The sequence below is a fragment of the Triturus cristatus genome, chromosome 7 (assembly GCF_964204655.1).
Source record: "Triturus cristatus chromosome 7, aTriCri1.1, whole genome shotgun sequence".
NCBI classification, from domain to species: Eukaryota; Metazoa; Chordata; class Amphibia; order Caudata; family Salamandridae; genus Triturus; species Triturus cristatus.
The window spans coordinates 479,293,596-479,308,910 of record NC_140590.1 but is presented as its reverse complement, the minus strand read 5'-3'; positions in this window follow the sequence as shown (position 1 = coordinate 479,308,910).

The following is a 15,315-nucleotide window of genomic DNA, read 5'->3' as shown; positions in this document are numbered from 1 at the left end:
GAGGACAACAAGGCAGGGATGTCTGCTCTTGCCCTTGTTGCTCACATTAGCAATTGAACCTATGGGTGTGAGGATTTGACCACTCCCAGGACTGGAAGATAAAGATAGGTGTCACCAAGCACACTGTTTCATTTCATGATGATGATTCGTTTATTTACATGGGACATCTGGAAAGTTCAGTGCCAGTACTGTTAATGGAATTGTTTCGGGCAATGTGCGGTCAATGGATCAACCAGGAGAAATGCAAATTATATTCACGAGGGGGAATGCCTGGTTTGTCAAAACCCAAATAGGCGGAAGTGGGTCTGTAATTGGATATACAGCGATTCTGATACCTGGACATCCAAGTTACACATGCACTCGAAAATAGGAGGGTTACTAGAGGGACTGAAAATCTCAATGAGATTCTGGATATATTCTGCCACGGTCAGTTATGGGCGTGCTGTCATTAGATAAGACAGTTTTTCTTCCCAGTTGTTTTTGTGCAATGCAAAGTGTTATGTGCCCATTGAAGCTGCAGCTCTTTAAAGATTTGGGTAAGCTGCTTATATCATTGGTGCTTGGTAGGAAAAGGGAGCAGAGTAAAACTAGGCACATTATAGATGCGCTGGGATGAGAAGACACTGTGGCTGACACTGCAAAAGCATTCATGCAGGGTACTGGACTACATAACTGGGCACCAAAAACTTTAATACCAGTCCCCTATGGTATGTTCCATTAGGAGGTTACCAGCAACATACATTCATAGCAGTTACAGCATAATTTGGACAGATATGAGCTCTATTAATTTCCTATCCATAAATCCACCATGTTCCATTGAGCATTTCTTCATTAATAATCACTTAAATCCAGTCATAATTTGGTTTCTCTTAAACATAAAGTTTTACTGTGATATGAATCAATCAATCAAGTGTCTTGTAAAGTAGGCCTACTCATCCGTAAGGGTCTCAAGGCACTGGAGAGGGGGACTGCTGATTGATCGAAGGAGCTGTGGTTCAGATGAACAGCCAGGTCTTGAGGCCCTTCCTGATTTGAGGCACTGACGATGATTGCCTGAGGTGGAGAGGCAGGGTGTTTCAGTTCTTCGCTGTGAGGTAGGAGAAAGATCTTCCTCTGTCTGTGGTCTTGCAGACATAGGGGATGGTGGCCAAGGCCAGTTGGGCAAAGCGGAAGACTCAGGTGGATTCGTGGAATGAGAGGCGTTGGTTAAGGTATGCAGGTCCCGTGTCTTCTAGGGCTATGTAGGCATGTGTGAGGAGCTTGAAGGTGATTCTTTTGTTGACTGGGAGCCAGTAGAGGTCTCTCAGGTGGCCGGTGATGTGGCAGCAGCAGGGGATGTTGAGGATGAGTCTGGTGGAGGCGTTCTGAATGTTGTGCAGTTTCTTGAAGAGTTTCTGGGTGATTCCGGCATAGAGTGTGTTTTCGTAGTCAATTCTGCTGCTGGTAAGTGCATGGGTGACCGCCTCAGTGGGGATCCACTTGAAGATCTTATGGAGCAGGCGTAGTGTGTGGAATCAGAATGATGAGACAGTGTTGATCTGGCAGTTCATGGGGAGCAAGGAGTCCAGGATGATGCTGAGGTTTCATGCATTGTCTGTGGGTATGGGGGTGTTCCAAGTGTACTGCGGTCAACCAGGAGTTGTCCCAGGCAGAGGAGGTAGAGCCCTGGATCAGGTCTTCGGTCTTTCTGAGTTGAGCTTGAGGCTGTAGTTCTTCCTCCAGGTGGCGTGAGCCTTCATCCCTTCTTGGAAGTTGTATTTGGTGACCGTGGGTTCATTGGTGAGGGAGAGAATCAGCTGGGTGTTGTCAGCTTAGTACACAATGTTGAGTTCAGGGTTCCTGACGGTGGCTGTGAGTTGGGCCATGTAGATGTTGAAGAGAGTTGGGCTCAGGGAGTAGCCCTGAGGCACTCTGCATCTGATCTCTGTGGGTTCAGAGTGGAGCGGTGGTAGTCTGACTCTCTGCGTTTAACCCCGGATGGGTAACTATGCGCCACCAGCAGAGATCACATAGTTTTGCATACTCCACATTCCGTTGCGAACGCAGAGTTCAGGCAAAACTATGACTCCGTGGTGGAGCTTAGTTAGCCGGCCCATCCACTCTCCTAGGGGTCATCAGTGAAGCAGGATGGCGAGGAGGAGGCAGGAGAACAGCGATGTCCAGGAGGAGGCAGCCATGGGGCAGGTAAGTGCCTTTTAATTAATTTTAATTATTTTGGGGGGCGCAGAGCGGAGCGAAGTTCCACAAAGTTGCCTTCCAACTCCATGGAACTTCGCGTAGATGCACTACGTCTGCTCCGCCCAGGGTTATCTGTGTTCGGCCGGTGAGGAAGGAGCGGATCCATTCCAGGGCTTTGTCACGGATGCCGGTGTTGTGGAGTCTTGTGCATAGTGTGCATGCGAGACAGTATCGAAGGTGGCCAAGAGTTCCAGGAGGATGCAGTTTTGCCTTGGTCGAGGAGGGTGCAGACGTCATCTGTGGCAGCGAGGAGGGCAGTCTCGGTGCTGTGGTCACTTTGAAAGCCGGATTGGGACGGGTCCAGGATGTGGCTCACTCGATAAACTCTGAAAGTTGGGTTTGGATGACCTTCCCAATGTCTTTGGCTGGGAAGGGGGGCAGTGATATCTCTCTGGAGTTCTTGAAGTCCGTCAGGTTGGCAGAGGGTTTCTTCAGCAAGGGGTTGATCTCTGCATGTTTTCATTCTTCTGGGAAGGTGGCAAAGTTGATGGAGCAGTAGATGGTGCAGCAGAGTTTGGGGGCAATGGAGGTGCCAGCTCAGTTGAAGATGTGGTGCAGGCAGGGGTCAAAGAGAGCTCTAGAGTCAATGCTCTTCATTATCTTGAGGGTGTTGTCAGTGGAGAGGAGAGTCCATCTGCATAGGGTCTGCTGGGGTCTGGTGTCATTGGGTGCGGTGGTTTGCGGTGGGCTTAGAGTGTCTTGGGTATCAAGGTTGTCGAAGCTGGCGTATATCTCCTTAATCTTGTGGTGGAGGAAGATGCAAAACCATTGCAGAGGTCTTGGGAGGGTGGGATGTCTTCCATCTTTGTGCTGCGTTTGGTAAATTCTTTGACCATGGCGAAAAATTGTTTGCTGTTGAGTGCGTTGCTGTTGATCCTTCCTTGTAGTGCCGCTTTCTTTGTAGTTTTAATGAGGTGGTGGTGTACGTTGACAGGAGTTTTGAAGGTTGAGTGGTCTTCCGGGGTCTAGATGCTTCTCCATCTCTTATCGAGCTGTCTACAGGTGCGTCTGGACTCATGAAGGGCGGGAGAGAACCAGCTGGCTTTCTTGAAGTGATGCTTGCTTGGGGCTTTCTTCAGTAGAGCCAGTGTGTCTGCACATTTGATGATCCATCGGTGGAGGTTGAGTGCTGAGGTATTAGTTTCCGTGGATGATGGTGGAGGGGTTGTGCTGAGGGAGGTGGTGAGCTGTTCTTCGGATACCTTGTTTCAACTTCTGCAAGGGTAGTGGTGGGTGTGGTGGTGTACTGTGGGTTTGGTGATAGAGAAGTAAACACAGCGGTGGTTGGTCCTCAGGAACTCAGAGGTGTGGCTGATGGTGATGTTGTCACTGGCGGAGAAGATGAGGTCCAGCGTGTGTCCTTCTGAGTGGGTTGGGGAGGTGACCAGTTGTTTGAGTCTAATGGTGGCAAGGTTCTCCAGTAGGGACAAGGTGTTCTTGCCATTGAAGTTGTCCAGGTGAAAGTTGATGTCACTGAGGAGGATGTAGTCTGTGGTGGCGGGAGCGTGGGGTGTGATGAAGTTGATGATGACATCGCAGAATGGTGGGCGAAGTTGGGGTCTGTAGATGAGGGTGCCGCAGAGGGTGGTGTTCGGTGTGTGATATGATAAACTAACTGCTACAACTGACACGTGTTTCGCAAAAGACTACATTTTCAAGGTTGTGATCAACATAAGAAAACAGTTATAATTTTACTATAACAATTTTATCAAAAGATCGAGGAACCTAAGCTAAGGACATATTAAACATATTAAAATCAATGAAAAATATTCACAAGCAAATTTTTCAAATATAAACACATATTACTCAGTCGATTTCTAAGAACCTCAAAATGATTTGTACAACACATATATAATTTTACTCAAGGGTATACTCACAGTTGCAGATATCAAACATCTACAGAAGACTCAGTTGCACATAACAGTAATTTAAAAAAACATTGTAAAGATATCGCTTTTATCGCATATTAGCCTACCTAAGGTAAGGGTCTTGCCTCTCAATTTAGCTGTCATATGTCTCATAACTGATATTCCTGATAAAAATTTACAGATAAATAATTAACGATGGTCCAGGACTGGGGTGGTACCACCTGGGAGGGTAGGACTCATAGATGGAGAGTCCAGGTGCTGGGTTCAAGGTTGTTGGAAGTTTTTTTTATCCCTGAGGCTTCTGATCAGGAGGCCAGCCCTTTGAGTCACTCTGGGGTCATGGGTTGAGAGATGCAGGTCCAGTCCTTCTCACCAAGTCAAGAGAGCAACAGGGCAGCAGAATAGCACAACAGGGCAGCAGTCCTCCAGAGCAGCAGACCCGCAGAGTTGAATTCCTTTCAGAAGTACAGCAGTCCTTCTCCCTGGCAGAGCCCACAGGTCCAGAAGTGTACTGAAGAGTTGGGGTCTGAGGTCCAGCATTTATATCTAGTGCCGACTTTGAAGTGGAGGAATCTTCCAGAGGTTTTCACCCCCTGAGGTGCCAGGCATCCCCTTTCTCCCTGTCTGGGGTCACAAAAGACTAGTGACAGACCCTTTGTGAGAGTGCTTAGGCAAAGCCTTTGTGATGTGCAAGTGTGGTTGGTAACAGCTCCTCCCCCTCGTTAACACAGTGTGGCCCATCCTGTCAACACCTATCTTCCCTTTGTCTCACTGTCTTGGTGCAATACACAAAGACCAACTGCTAGCTACATCTAGTCATGAAACCCAGAATCAGGCTGCAGGCACCAAATGGTTAGGACAAGAAAATGCCATCTTTCCAAAAGAGAAATTTTCAGAATCGACATAAAAAATCCGACTTTGCCGCTAAAGATGAGCTTTTAATTACAATTCCTTAGACACCAACCTCAACTGTCTACCTGCTCCCAATTGAAAGTTACAACTTATTAAGTGTAATAAGGTAACTTAAATGTTATCCTGTGGGAGAGGTAGGCCTAGCAGTAGTACAAAAATATGAAGTTCTGAGTTTTCACTACCAGGATATGCAAAACTTAAAAATACATGTCCTATTTTTCAAAAACACTGCAGCCTGCCCACTGGGCTGTTCTGGGCTTACCCTAGGGGTAACTTATATGTTTAAAAAAACAAGGTTTGGATCTGGCAAATCGTTTATTTTATCAAATCCACGAAAAGGGTTAGACTCACGCACTCACTGGTATCCTGTTTGTAAAAATGTGTTAATTTAATGGTGCTGATTGGTGAATCATCCTGAGTATGAGAATAAACAAATGTATCTATGATGCACTATCCCCAGAATATGGGGGGCATCCCCAAATCACACTCTGAAGTCTTTTTGAATCAATTATTCCAAACATGTGACGTTCTTTAGAAATATTATTTTTATTCATTCGATTTACTTTTCATAATTTTCTTTCTTCTTTCATTTCTCGAAGTTTACCCTATAATGTAAATACGCCCAATGCATTTCGGGTACTGCCCTTCATCAGGTGCTCAAGCCTACAAAAATAGAAGAAACTTAAACTAAGTTGTTATCCAGTACATTGATTAAATATCCAAAAGCAATTGAGACGCTTGGTAATGAACAAGGGTAAATGTTTGTATGTACCCAATACATCACTTATAACATAATTCAAAATGCTGTATCCGGTAAGTACGTGCCTAATCCATACAAAATTGGAGAAGTTTTAGAATCTCAAAATTGACTGCTTTCAGTGAACACCACGTGCCAAGTACACCTTTGTGTTTCTAACTGTATAGAGGATGGTAATGAGCGTATGCCATCGTTCAAGGAATGGATCTTACTAACAGTATTTTGAATTATGTTATAAGTGATGTATCTTGTATTTTTGTACGATTGATCCCCTGATGAAGGGCAGTGCCCGAAATGCATTGGGCGTATTTACGTTATGGGATAAACCTCTAGAAATGAAAGAAGAAAGAAAATTATGAAAAGTAAATCGAATGAATACAAATAATTTTTTTAAAGAACGTTCCATGTTTGGAATAATTGATTAAAAAAGACTTCAGAGTGCGTTTTGGGGAAGCCCCCCATATTCTGGGGACAGCGCATCATAGATAAAAGGTTTATTTTGCCTGGTCAATGGCAGGGCTGAGACATGTTTAAAGGGCCACTTAAGGGGTGGCACAATCAGTGCTGCAGGCTCACTAGTAGCATTTAATTTACATTCCCTGGGCACATGTAGTATCACTTTACTAGGGAGATACAAGTAAATTAAATAGGCCAATTGGGTGTAAACTAATTACACTATGTTTTAAGGAGAGAGCGCTTTAGCAATGTTTAGAAGTGGTAAAGTGTGCAGATTCCTAAAGCAAGCAAAAACAAAGTCAGCAAACCAGGAGGGTTGAAGGCAGAAAGTTAGCAGAGAACCACGCCAAAGATATTGGGTCTAACACTTGCAAGTGCTTAACATCTCATATTAGTTTATTTGTGGTTTGAACTTCTCAGTAAAATCGTCACACAGCTCATCACAGACTCTCGTTATAGAAAAATGTATACAGTTGGCATAAGATGGCAAATCATTTTACCTAAGCTTTATATTGATGGCAATGCATCACACTTAGAAGTGGCACAGTCACTATGCGATCAAAAATAGCAAATAGCTATTTTAAAATGTGCTTGAAATACATTTCTTTTGCATCTAGTCCCAAACCCACATAATCTTCACATTTGCTCATAGCCAATGTAATTCATTTTGTCCGTCCCAAAAAATTCAAAATGTAATATATTTTGATTTCAATGTTAGCAGCTGTCACACATAGAGTATGTAATCAATACCCAATTACTCTCACCTTCAAATTATTTTTTAGCATATGTTTGACTTGCTTAAATATATTTATGTTGTTCATTTTCTAAGTAATCCAATTTCATTCTTTGGCTTCTAATTCCTGAAAGTGTTTATAGGATAATATGTTTAATTCTGCCTTTTTATAAGACACCGGAACAGTTCTCCCATTGCATATAATCATATCATATTAAGATAACATTTGCTGCTTTCACCATGGCTGTATTTGTTCTAGTGGATTATTCAGGTAAGGTAATACTTCTAGAGATAGAATTTCTTAATGGATACCCGAAAAGTGGTATTTGAAATAGTTGAAATATCAAAGTGAGCGTATCTATTGTTGTATTAAGGTTAGTTAGTACTGCAGTTAAATACATTTTCTCATTCAATTTATTTGGAGCGTACCAGCAATCCAAATTATGGCAACACAGCCACACAATATATAGATCTTGTATTGCACAAGTGCTGTCATGAATCGCTTATTTAGTGCCCGCAACAGCCCCCCAAACTTCATTCCACACAGTGCTGCCAATAAGTACTAACTACTTCCTGTGTGTACACATGTAAGATAAGATTAAACTAATGTTTGCCGGGATGGACCAAATAATATTGTGTTAACTCCAGACAGGTATTTTTCATTAGAAGTTAATATAGATGACCATTTCAGAAAAGGTCATGGGGGCTCTTTCTAAGAAAAAAAAGAAAAAATGCTGAAAAACCTCTCTCCTTGATCAGTCTCAAAAACAAACGCTCTGCTAAATTCAGTTCTTATTTCTTGTGCTACTTGCCTCATTACACAATTGATTGTTTAGCAATATTTTTACATACATTTTAAAAATGGCAGTAAAAAAAACATGTATATATATTTTGTTTAATGACTGAACCGGGTAACAAACCCTAGACGTAAGACATTTCTTCCTCATTAGCTGTGTGTGCCACTTGGCAATTTGTTATCATCAGAGTTTTGACCCTCAACATAAGTCATTGGTATTCCTATGTCATCAAGTCATGCTACAATGATAACATGACTTTGTGTCTGACATGTTATGTTATGTTATGTTTTATTGCATCAAGGCATATGTGGCTGTTGTTTTCTATCACCATCACTCAAGGTGTGTTTCTGTTTCTGATAGATGCTGCATCTCATAATCATCACCTATTAATGTCATAGAGGCAGAATCAGAGTAGCGCGTGTAGTTCGATTTCTATATTCAAACCATAGGAGACCTCAATTCCATTTGCAAATCACCTTCTCTCCCAACAACTCTGAATACTGCACAATTGCACCATCAACCTCAGGGTACAACTGATCACAAGTGAATCTAAAACACGGCACAAATATTGAATTAAACCACATATAATAGTGGATCACAGTACATGACAGACACTCATCCCATGACACTGCAACACACATTCAACTCTTTACTACCTTGTAGCAATCATCGAGACTTCAGCACACACCCTTAATAGAAGTTCACAAAGCACATACCTTTGACACATCACATCATGCTTACAGTAATATATTAATAAACCATCCATGCCTTCTGGTTTTTCACACCACACCAAACACTAATACATCACACCACACAAACCATATAGCATCAAATAATATAATTGGGGAGGCACTATCACGGACCTAAATAGCACTTAACATTGCTGAACACGACGCCCACAAACCATTTCACTTGATAAAACACGACACCACCTAACAAATACAACCTTAAACTAACATCTTGGGCATAAGCCCAAATGTAAATGAAGTCTAACATCCGAAAATGAAACCATAACCACAAGATAGCTAGCAATTCCCAGAACTTTCCCTTCAACCTCCACTGTCTCTAGGGAAGCCTAGAAATCGAAAGCTAGGGGCCTCACATATGACATTAAAAAAATCAATGAAGACCGTACTCAAGCCCATAGAAGGGGTCCAATGCAGAAGGGGTAAAAGAGAAAGAAGAATTCAAACTGGTGTATATCTGTTTGTAAGAGCACACAATTCTACCATTCTACCATGACGAAAGACTCCTGCAGCCAATTCGACACCATGTAACATTAATTAGCACTATGTGAAGAATCATGTCAACGCTTAGGATGCACCACATCCCAACAAAATCCCATAGAAACCACATGCACCCTTCATCCATCATACTTGAATATGTTAGTCGAAAGTATCAAGACCACCACCTCACAGGAATTTTCACGTTGTAAACAGTTGTCAGAATAAGGTCAGTGGCAACAAAGACATCCAGAGAAAGAACACAAAGCCCCTTAATGAAATCTCAATAAAAGGGCTGGCAGCACACATGTAGGGTGACCAATTTTTGAAAACCGAAACTTTTCATAAACAGAGAAGTAAGACTACAATTTTACTTTGGACAAAGGCCACAGAATATCTTACTTGAGAGCGCTTACCCAACACAGAAAACACAGACAAAGAGGACCTAAGGGAAATTTGAAAAATCAATAGTTACACACAGTGTGATCTGTGTTAGTTACATTGATTTCTGAGAAGGCTAGTAACTAATGCTGCGCTGGAACATCTAGGAGCTTGCCTCCCTCTGTATTCAGCCAACCCCCTCTTAAAAGCCAGGACGGATGATAAAAACAAGGGGGCATATTTACAATAACTGGCCATCCCTGCATATCAGCAGGGATGCGCCAGTTATTGTGCGCTACAGCTCCGCCACCATGGATGCGCCGCATTTACAATGCGGCGCACCATGGGGCAAAAACGGCACAGATGCGTGACGCATCTGTGCCGTAAAAGTGGCGCATTGCTGGAGTTACGTCGCAAGCACGACGCAGCTCCAGCAATGCTCTGGGGGGCCCTATCTTGTGAATGCTGCGTCAATCCTTACGCCTGCTTCAGGCAGGCGCAGGGTTTTGATGCAGCATGGGCCTAAAAGTGACTGAGTGAAATCTTGTAGATTTCACTCAGCCACTTTTAGGAGGCGTTCCTCCGACGGAAGGCCCCCCCCTGCGCAGGAACGCCTACTTCTGGCGCAGGGCTTTACAACGTGACGCATCTCCCTAGATGCGTCACGTTGTAAATCTGTCGCAGCATAGTGCTAGCTTTGCGCCGCCGCTGCGTCAAAAAAGTGACGCAACGGCGGCGCAAAAGTGGCGCACGGGGCTTGTAAATCTGCCCCAAGGACTGTCCCAGTAAATCCAGGGCCCTTAGTCACCCTCCATACATGAAACAAGTAGTCACCTACATTGTCAGGGCAATACAATAAAACCAAATTAAGTATATGGACACACAGGCAGGAGATGAATGCTAAAGTTCACACAACTAGTCCCCTCAGTAGCACCCTGCTTTTGGGCCAGACCACCACTAGTCGGCCACCATCCAAATACTGCTAAACTGTGGTTGGGGACTGGATATTGTACTATATAAAAACCCTACAAAATGACATAAGGATATGCATTTCACAGACATTTCAAATACTCTCAACACCTCAGGCATTTATGTAATTCTTTTCCCCCTTTCTGGGGGAGACAAGTCAGAGGAATTTAAAGGAGAGCTGAACCATGTCTAGTTATCACTGAGAAACAGCTCTTGCCATTTGAAGTCTCTGATTGTCAAATAAAGCCTCTTTTATTTGCACCTGGTATTGCAATGCCCTGCGAGACTAAAGAAAAGAGAGACTAGACATGAGCAAACAACCAGGGAAACAAAGACAGTTTGTTCTGAATGTTTCCTGCGCTCTTTATAGTTGAAACAACAGACAAGAGAGTTGGTGAATTGGAAAAAGAAAACATGGGCAAAACATCCAAAAATGCGAGCCTGGAAATAGATTTAAGGTTGTAAAAAAAAATATTTAAAACGCATTGCACGTCTTTCACGGTTTAGCGGTAAGGTTACAGATGACACCATTTTATCAGAGAAACCACATCCCTTAACGTATTTTGCAGCATGGCGACATCATTTTATCGTGTGCCACTGATTTAGAGAGGAGGTTAGTGAGACGTGACTTATGGTGGTGGAACGTGCTAGCAGACGAGGAAATTCGTTTCCAGAAGCAGGCCTTTGGCAGGATCAACCATTTTAATTCCAAAACAAATAATGCGCTGGTGAAAAGCCTCACTGGCTCTGATGTGCAAAGGTGTTTTTTTTCTTCCCGTGAGTAAGCATGTCTTACTCCTGAAATAGACATATTTGCATAGCAGACTTAAATACATGTAAAGTGAATTATCCCATGCCAGGTAGACCCCTATTTCAACTATAGTGAAGAGCAGAGGTGACCTCGCTCTGTCAGAGCACCAGCACCCTGTAAATAAGATGGTGGTATCCTTCCCTCCACCCCACCAGCTGTCCGACAACCCGCGCCACATAAGAATCAGGTAGTAGTATTCCCTTCAGGATTTCATGGTTTTCACATGACCCAGCGAGGCTCTGGCCATCCATGAGATTGCCTCCATGTTCCATGCATGTGCAGCCAGCGGTGGGATCTCCAGGCAAATCCTGAATCCTCTGCAGGAGAGATGGCTCCAGTCAACCTGTGCCCCAAGTCACCATGGCATGCATGTGAAACCCACAAGAGAATCCCAGTGATTCCCCATTCATCCAGTTGGGTTTGTGCTGTGGTGCTGGAACAATTTTCAGAGCTGGGGTGCTGCCGTCAGTGTTACCTCCCTGAAGTGATACGGATTGTGAAAAATCAAAGCGTCACGCAAATAACAAGTATAGCAAATGAGCCACGCCGATTCAGCAGGTGAGTGGTAAAGGTGTGGTATGTAGTCAATGGTGCATTTTGGAGCACACTGTCGTGAAAATATTACCAGATCATGGTGTGGTGGCTCACTGTCCTTTACAGACACCATATTATCCATTGAAGTGGCTACAAAATTCACACTGACATGCAGTTTTACTGATAAAACTATTCAGCACACAAACGATAATGTGTGAAATTCAGGTTTCAGCAAATATTTACCATTTACACATCACCAAGTAAAATGTCTTGGTTTTGTTTTAATCCTATTAAAATCTTGTTTCATCACACTTTGGAATCACAAAATTACAAAACATTGTTTGTGCTTCCCTAGCCGCTGTTATATCTTGAAGTATTTGTACAGTTTATTTACAGGTTTATAAATGTTGCGTGCTAGAATGTACCTGACATGCCAAGGCATTTCCTTTCACCCTGCCTCTACTCCAGGAATATTTTCAGATAGTTCACTTTACAAATCTCTCTAACTTTGCAGGCAGAGAAAGAAAATTAAACACCAATCTATATGTTGAAAGAATAAGGAGCAATATGTCTGACGACATAGCTTGACATTTGACCTCTGCCATTGTACACATAGCAAATGTGCCAAGATTAAAATTAAATTTAAAGGCATCTTTATTACTCATTCACCTTCTTAACTCCTGCATGTTTTCCCTACACCCCAACTTCCAGTGCTTATGGGTTTGTGCACCTCAGGGAAGTCAAAGCAAGCGATTGCCACCTGGGTAATGCTTAGAATTCCAGCATATACTGACATGGATTCACAATACCAGGTGGGGAATCCCATAGTTTACCCTGAACCCAAGAGCCCCTTTGAGTTACTTGTCCCACCCCTTGGCCCTGCAGGCCTACCACGTGGAAAATGGATAGAAGCATGATGGTGCTTGCTGCTGAACACATCTATTCTTCAGCCATGGACAAGCTGCCCCTGTTATCAATTGCCACACATGGTCATTGTGGGGGTACGGCAGGGTACAGTCGGTTATAAGTCCTAGGTCGAAGCGCTGCAGCCCAAGTCTAAACGGGGGAATGCTTCAGTCATAGCTGATTAATGACCCCATTACATTTATCTTTTTTCAAATAAACATCCTTTTGTGGTCAAGAGCTTCAAGATAAAATAACGTCAGCCCTATAGCTGAGTACGTTCACTGTTGCCACTGACATATTTGGTGAAATACAGGACATGATTGTGAATGCTATCAGTCTGCCATACTTCCGAGTTCAGCAAAGTAAATGCCATGAAATTGGGTAATAATAATACCTGTTAAACTAGCTCTCGGTTTGCGACCTACTGGGGATCGCAAAAATCACAGGGATGGTGGCCTGCTGGGGTCAGCAGACCACCATGTCTGTGACTGCTTTTCAATAAAGCACTTTTTTTTTAATGCAGCTCGTTTTCTGTGGCAGGAGCAGAAGTATTTTTTAGTTCTATTTTTTAATTTCTCAGCCGGTGAGACTGTTTGGCAGGTTTTTGGTGGATCATGAAGATGGTAGGTAGGTCCAGTGATCCTGGAACCAGGAAAAGCTGTAGGAACAAGCACCACATGAGGAACCATGTCTTAGGCTCAGACAAGTCAACCTCCATAGGATATTCGTACATCTCCTACTACTGTTCCTTCTACCCAGCAAAAATTCAATGGGTATGCAATACCCCTCTCACCAAGTCTTCCTTTGGCTCCACACATAGTGTCTAATCATTTCTGCTCCATACCCAAGTGCTCATCCTCTCAGCTACACCCTATAGCTATTACCCTTATCAAACTCCAGACCACATTTGATGGTTCTTTCTCAACCCTCATTCATAGTCTTTGACCCTCAAGCTACCCACCTCGACTATATTGCCGTTGTAAAACTCATTGTCCATCCTTAGGTCTCCATCATCGACCCTATAGCTTAAATTCTTTGACCCCGCAACCTCACAGAGTTCCTCCCCCTATGACATGCTAGCCACCCAGTAGCAGTTCCCACCACCAGTTTCTCCTAAACATGGTCGCTCCCTTGACTCGCTCCAGCTCCTGAACCCCGATCCAAATGATAAGCACACTGACTGTCCCCTGTTTGCTCTACCAACACTCAATATCCTCACTTGCGCTCCTCTGCTTGATAGCAGGGCATGTGAAGCCCCCCCCCCCCCCTGGACTTACCCTGGTCTAACCTTCCCAGCATGGAATGTGCCCTCTCTCTAAAGGCATATGAAAGCTACAAAGTAATGACCTAGAATGTGACACAGAATGATTAATAGTTGGTTAGGCCTATTAATCATTCCATTCATCACTTTTTGTTCCTACTGTCTATACCCCATAGCTGTACCATCATCATATACAATGTTAAAAGAAGCATTTTTACTGCTGTCCTTTACAGGTAGCACTCAGATGCAAACTGTGGGGCAGATTTATCAAGAGATTGCAGTGCCCTTGCGTCACACAGGGTGTCACAAGGGCAACGTGAACCCCTAAGTCAGATTTACCAAGCAATGAAAGGCTACCTTGCGTGGCCCTACAGTGCTTGGTAAATCTAGAGTAACGCAAGGTAGTGCAACTCGCTGCCTTGTGTTACTCTGCCATGAGAAGGCGTTTCACATTGGAGCATGGCTGCTCCCACGCATCCACCCATGGATTTTGGTGCATTCCCAGATTATATCAGCAAACAAAAAGAGAAAGAGGGTAAAATCGAACCACTCCCGGCTCCCTTAAAGAACCAATAATAACAACAATAGAAGGAGTAATTCCAAGAAGCATAAGAATTGATAGCAACAGAATAAAAATACTTTTAAAATACAAAGGGGAAAAAAACCGATGTGAAATAAACATATTTCTGCTCATGACGCCTCTCCTGGCAAGGTGTAACATTTTGACGCATTCCCAGTTTACCTGTCTTGCTTAATCTGGGAATGCTTCTTTAAAAAGAACCCTCACTCACCAACCTAGTTGGTGACATGCTTCATCATAGGGTCCCCACCCGAGCGACCGAATGCCTCTCGGGTGTGCTACGACGCCTGATTACAGCGGAGCAGGTTTGGTTGTGCAAGGTGAGTGAATAGTAAGACATCGGAATGACAGTTTTAAATAAGCAATTTGCTTTACACTGCAGCACACATGACCTTACGTTTCTACAAATGGGCACTGTTGGACTTGGCCCTTTTTCCCTCATTTTTGTTGTTTTTGTAATGTTAAGGTGCAGGTGCTTACTTCGCCCAAGATGGCTGCCACAGACCCCTGCTACTGCAGGGTGGTCGTTTTTCATAGTAGCACCCTAGCTGCCAGGAGCTGGCTGGGACCCACAACAATGTTGCGATACCAGCCCGCCTTTTTGTCCCATAGGTAGAGTGGGGAAGCTCCTGGAATAAGCTGGAACCTTCTAGAAGGGAGGTGGGGTTTTACTTTTGCCGCCTTGGCTAGAGGTCACCTGACCTAGGGCTACTTAAGAGTGGGAGGGAAGCTTTTGTGGTGAGTTGGCCATTGGGGTGAAGCAGAGCTGGAAGAATCCACCAGGAGTGTAGGCGGTAGGGCCTAGCCAGGGACTTATGCCTCTGAGAGTGACAGGATTTAGGTACTGCCTCTTAAGTGAGTGAGGTGCCCTGTGAATCCCACTGATCTT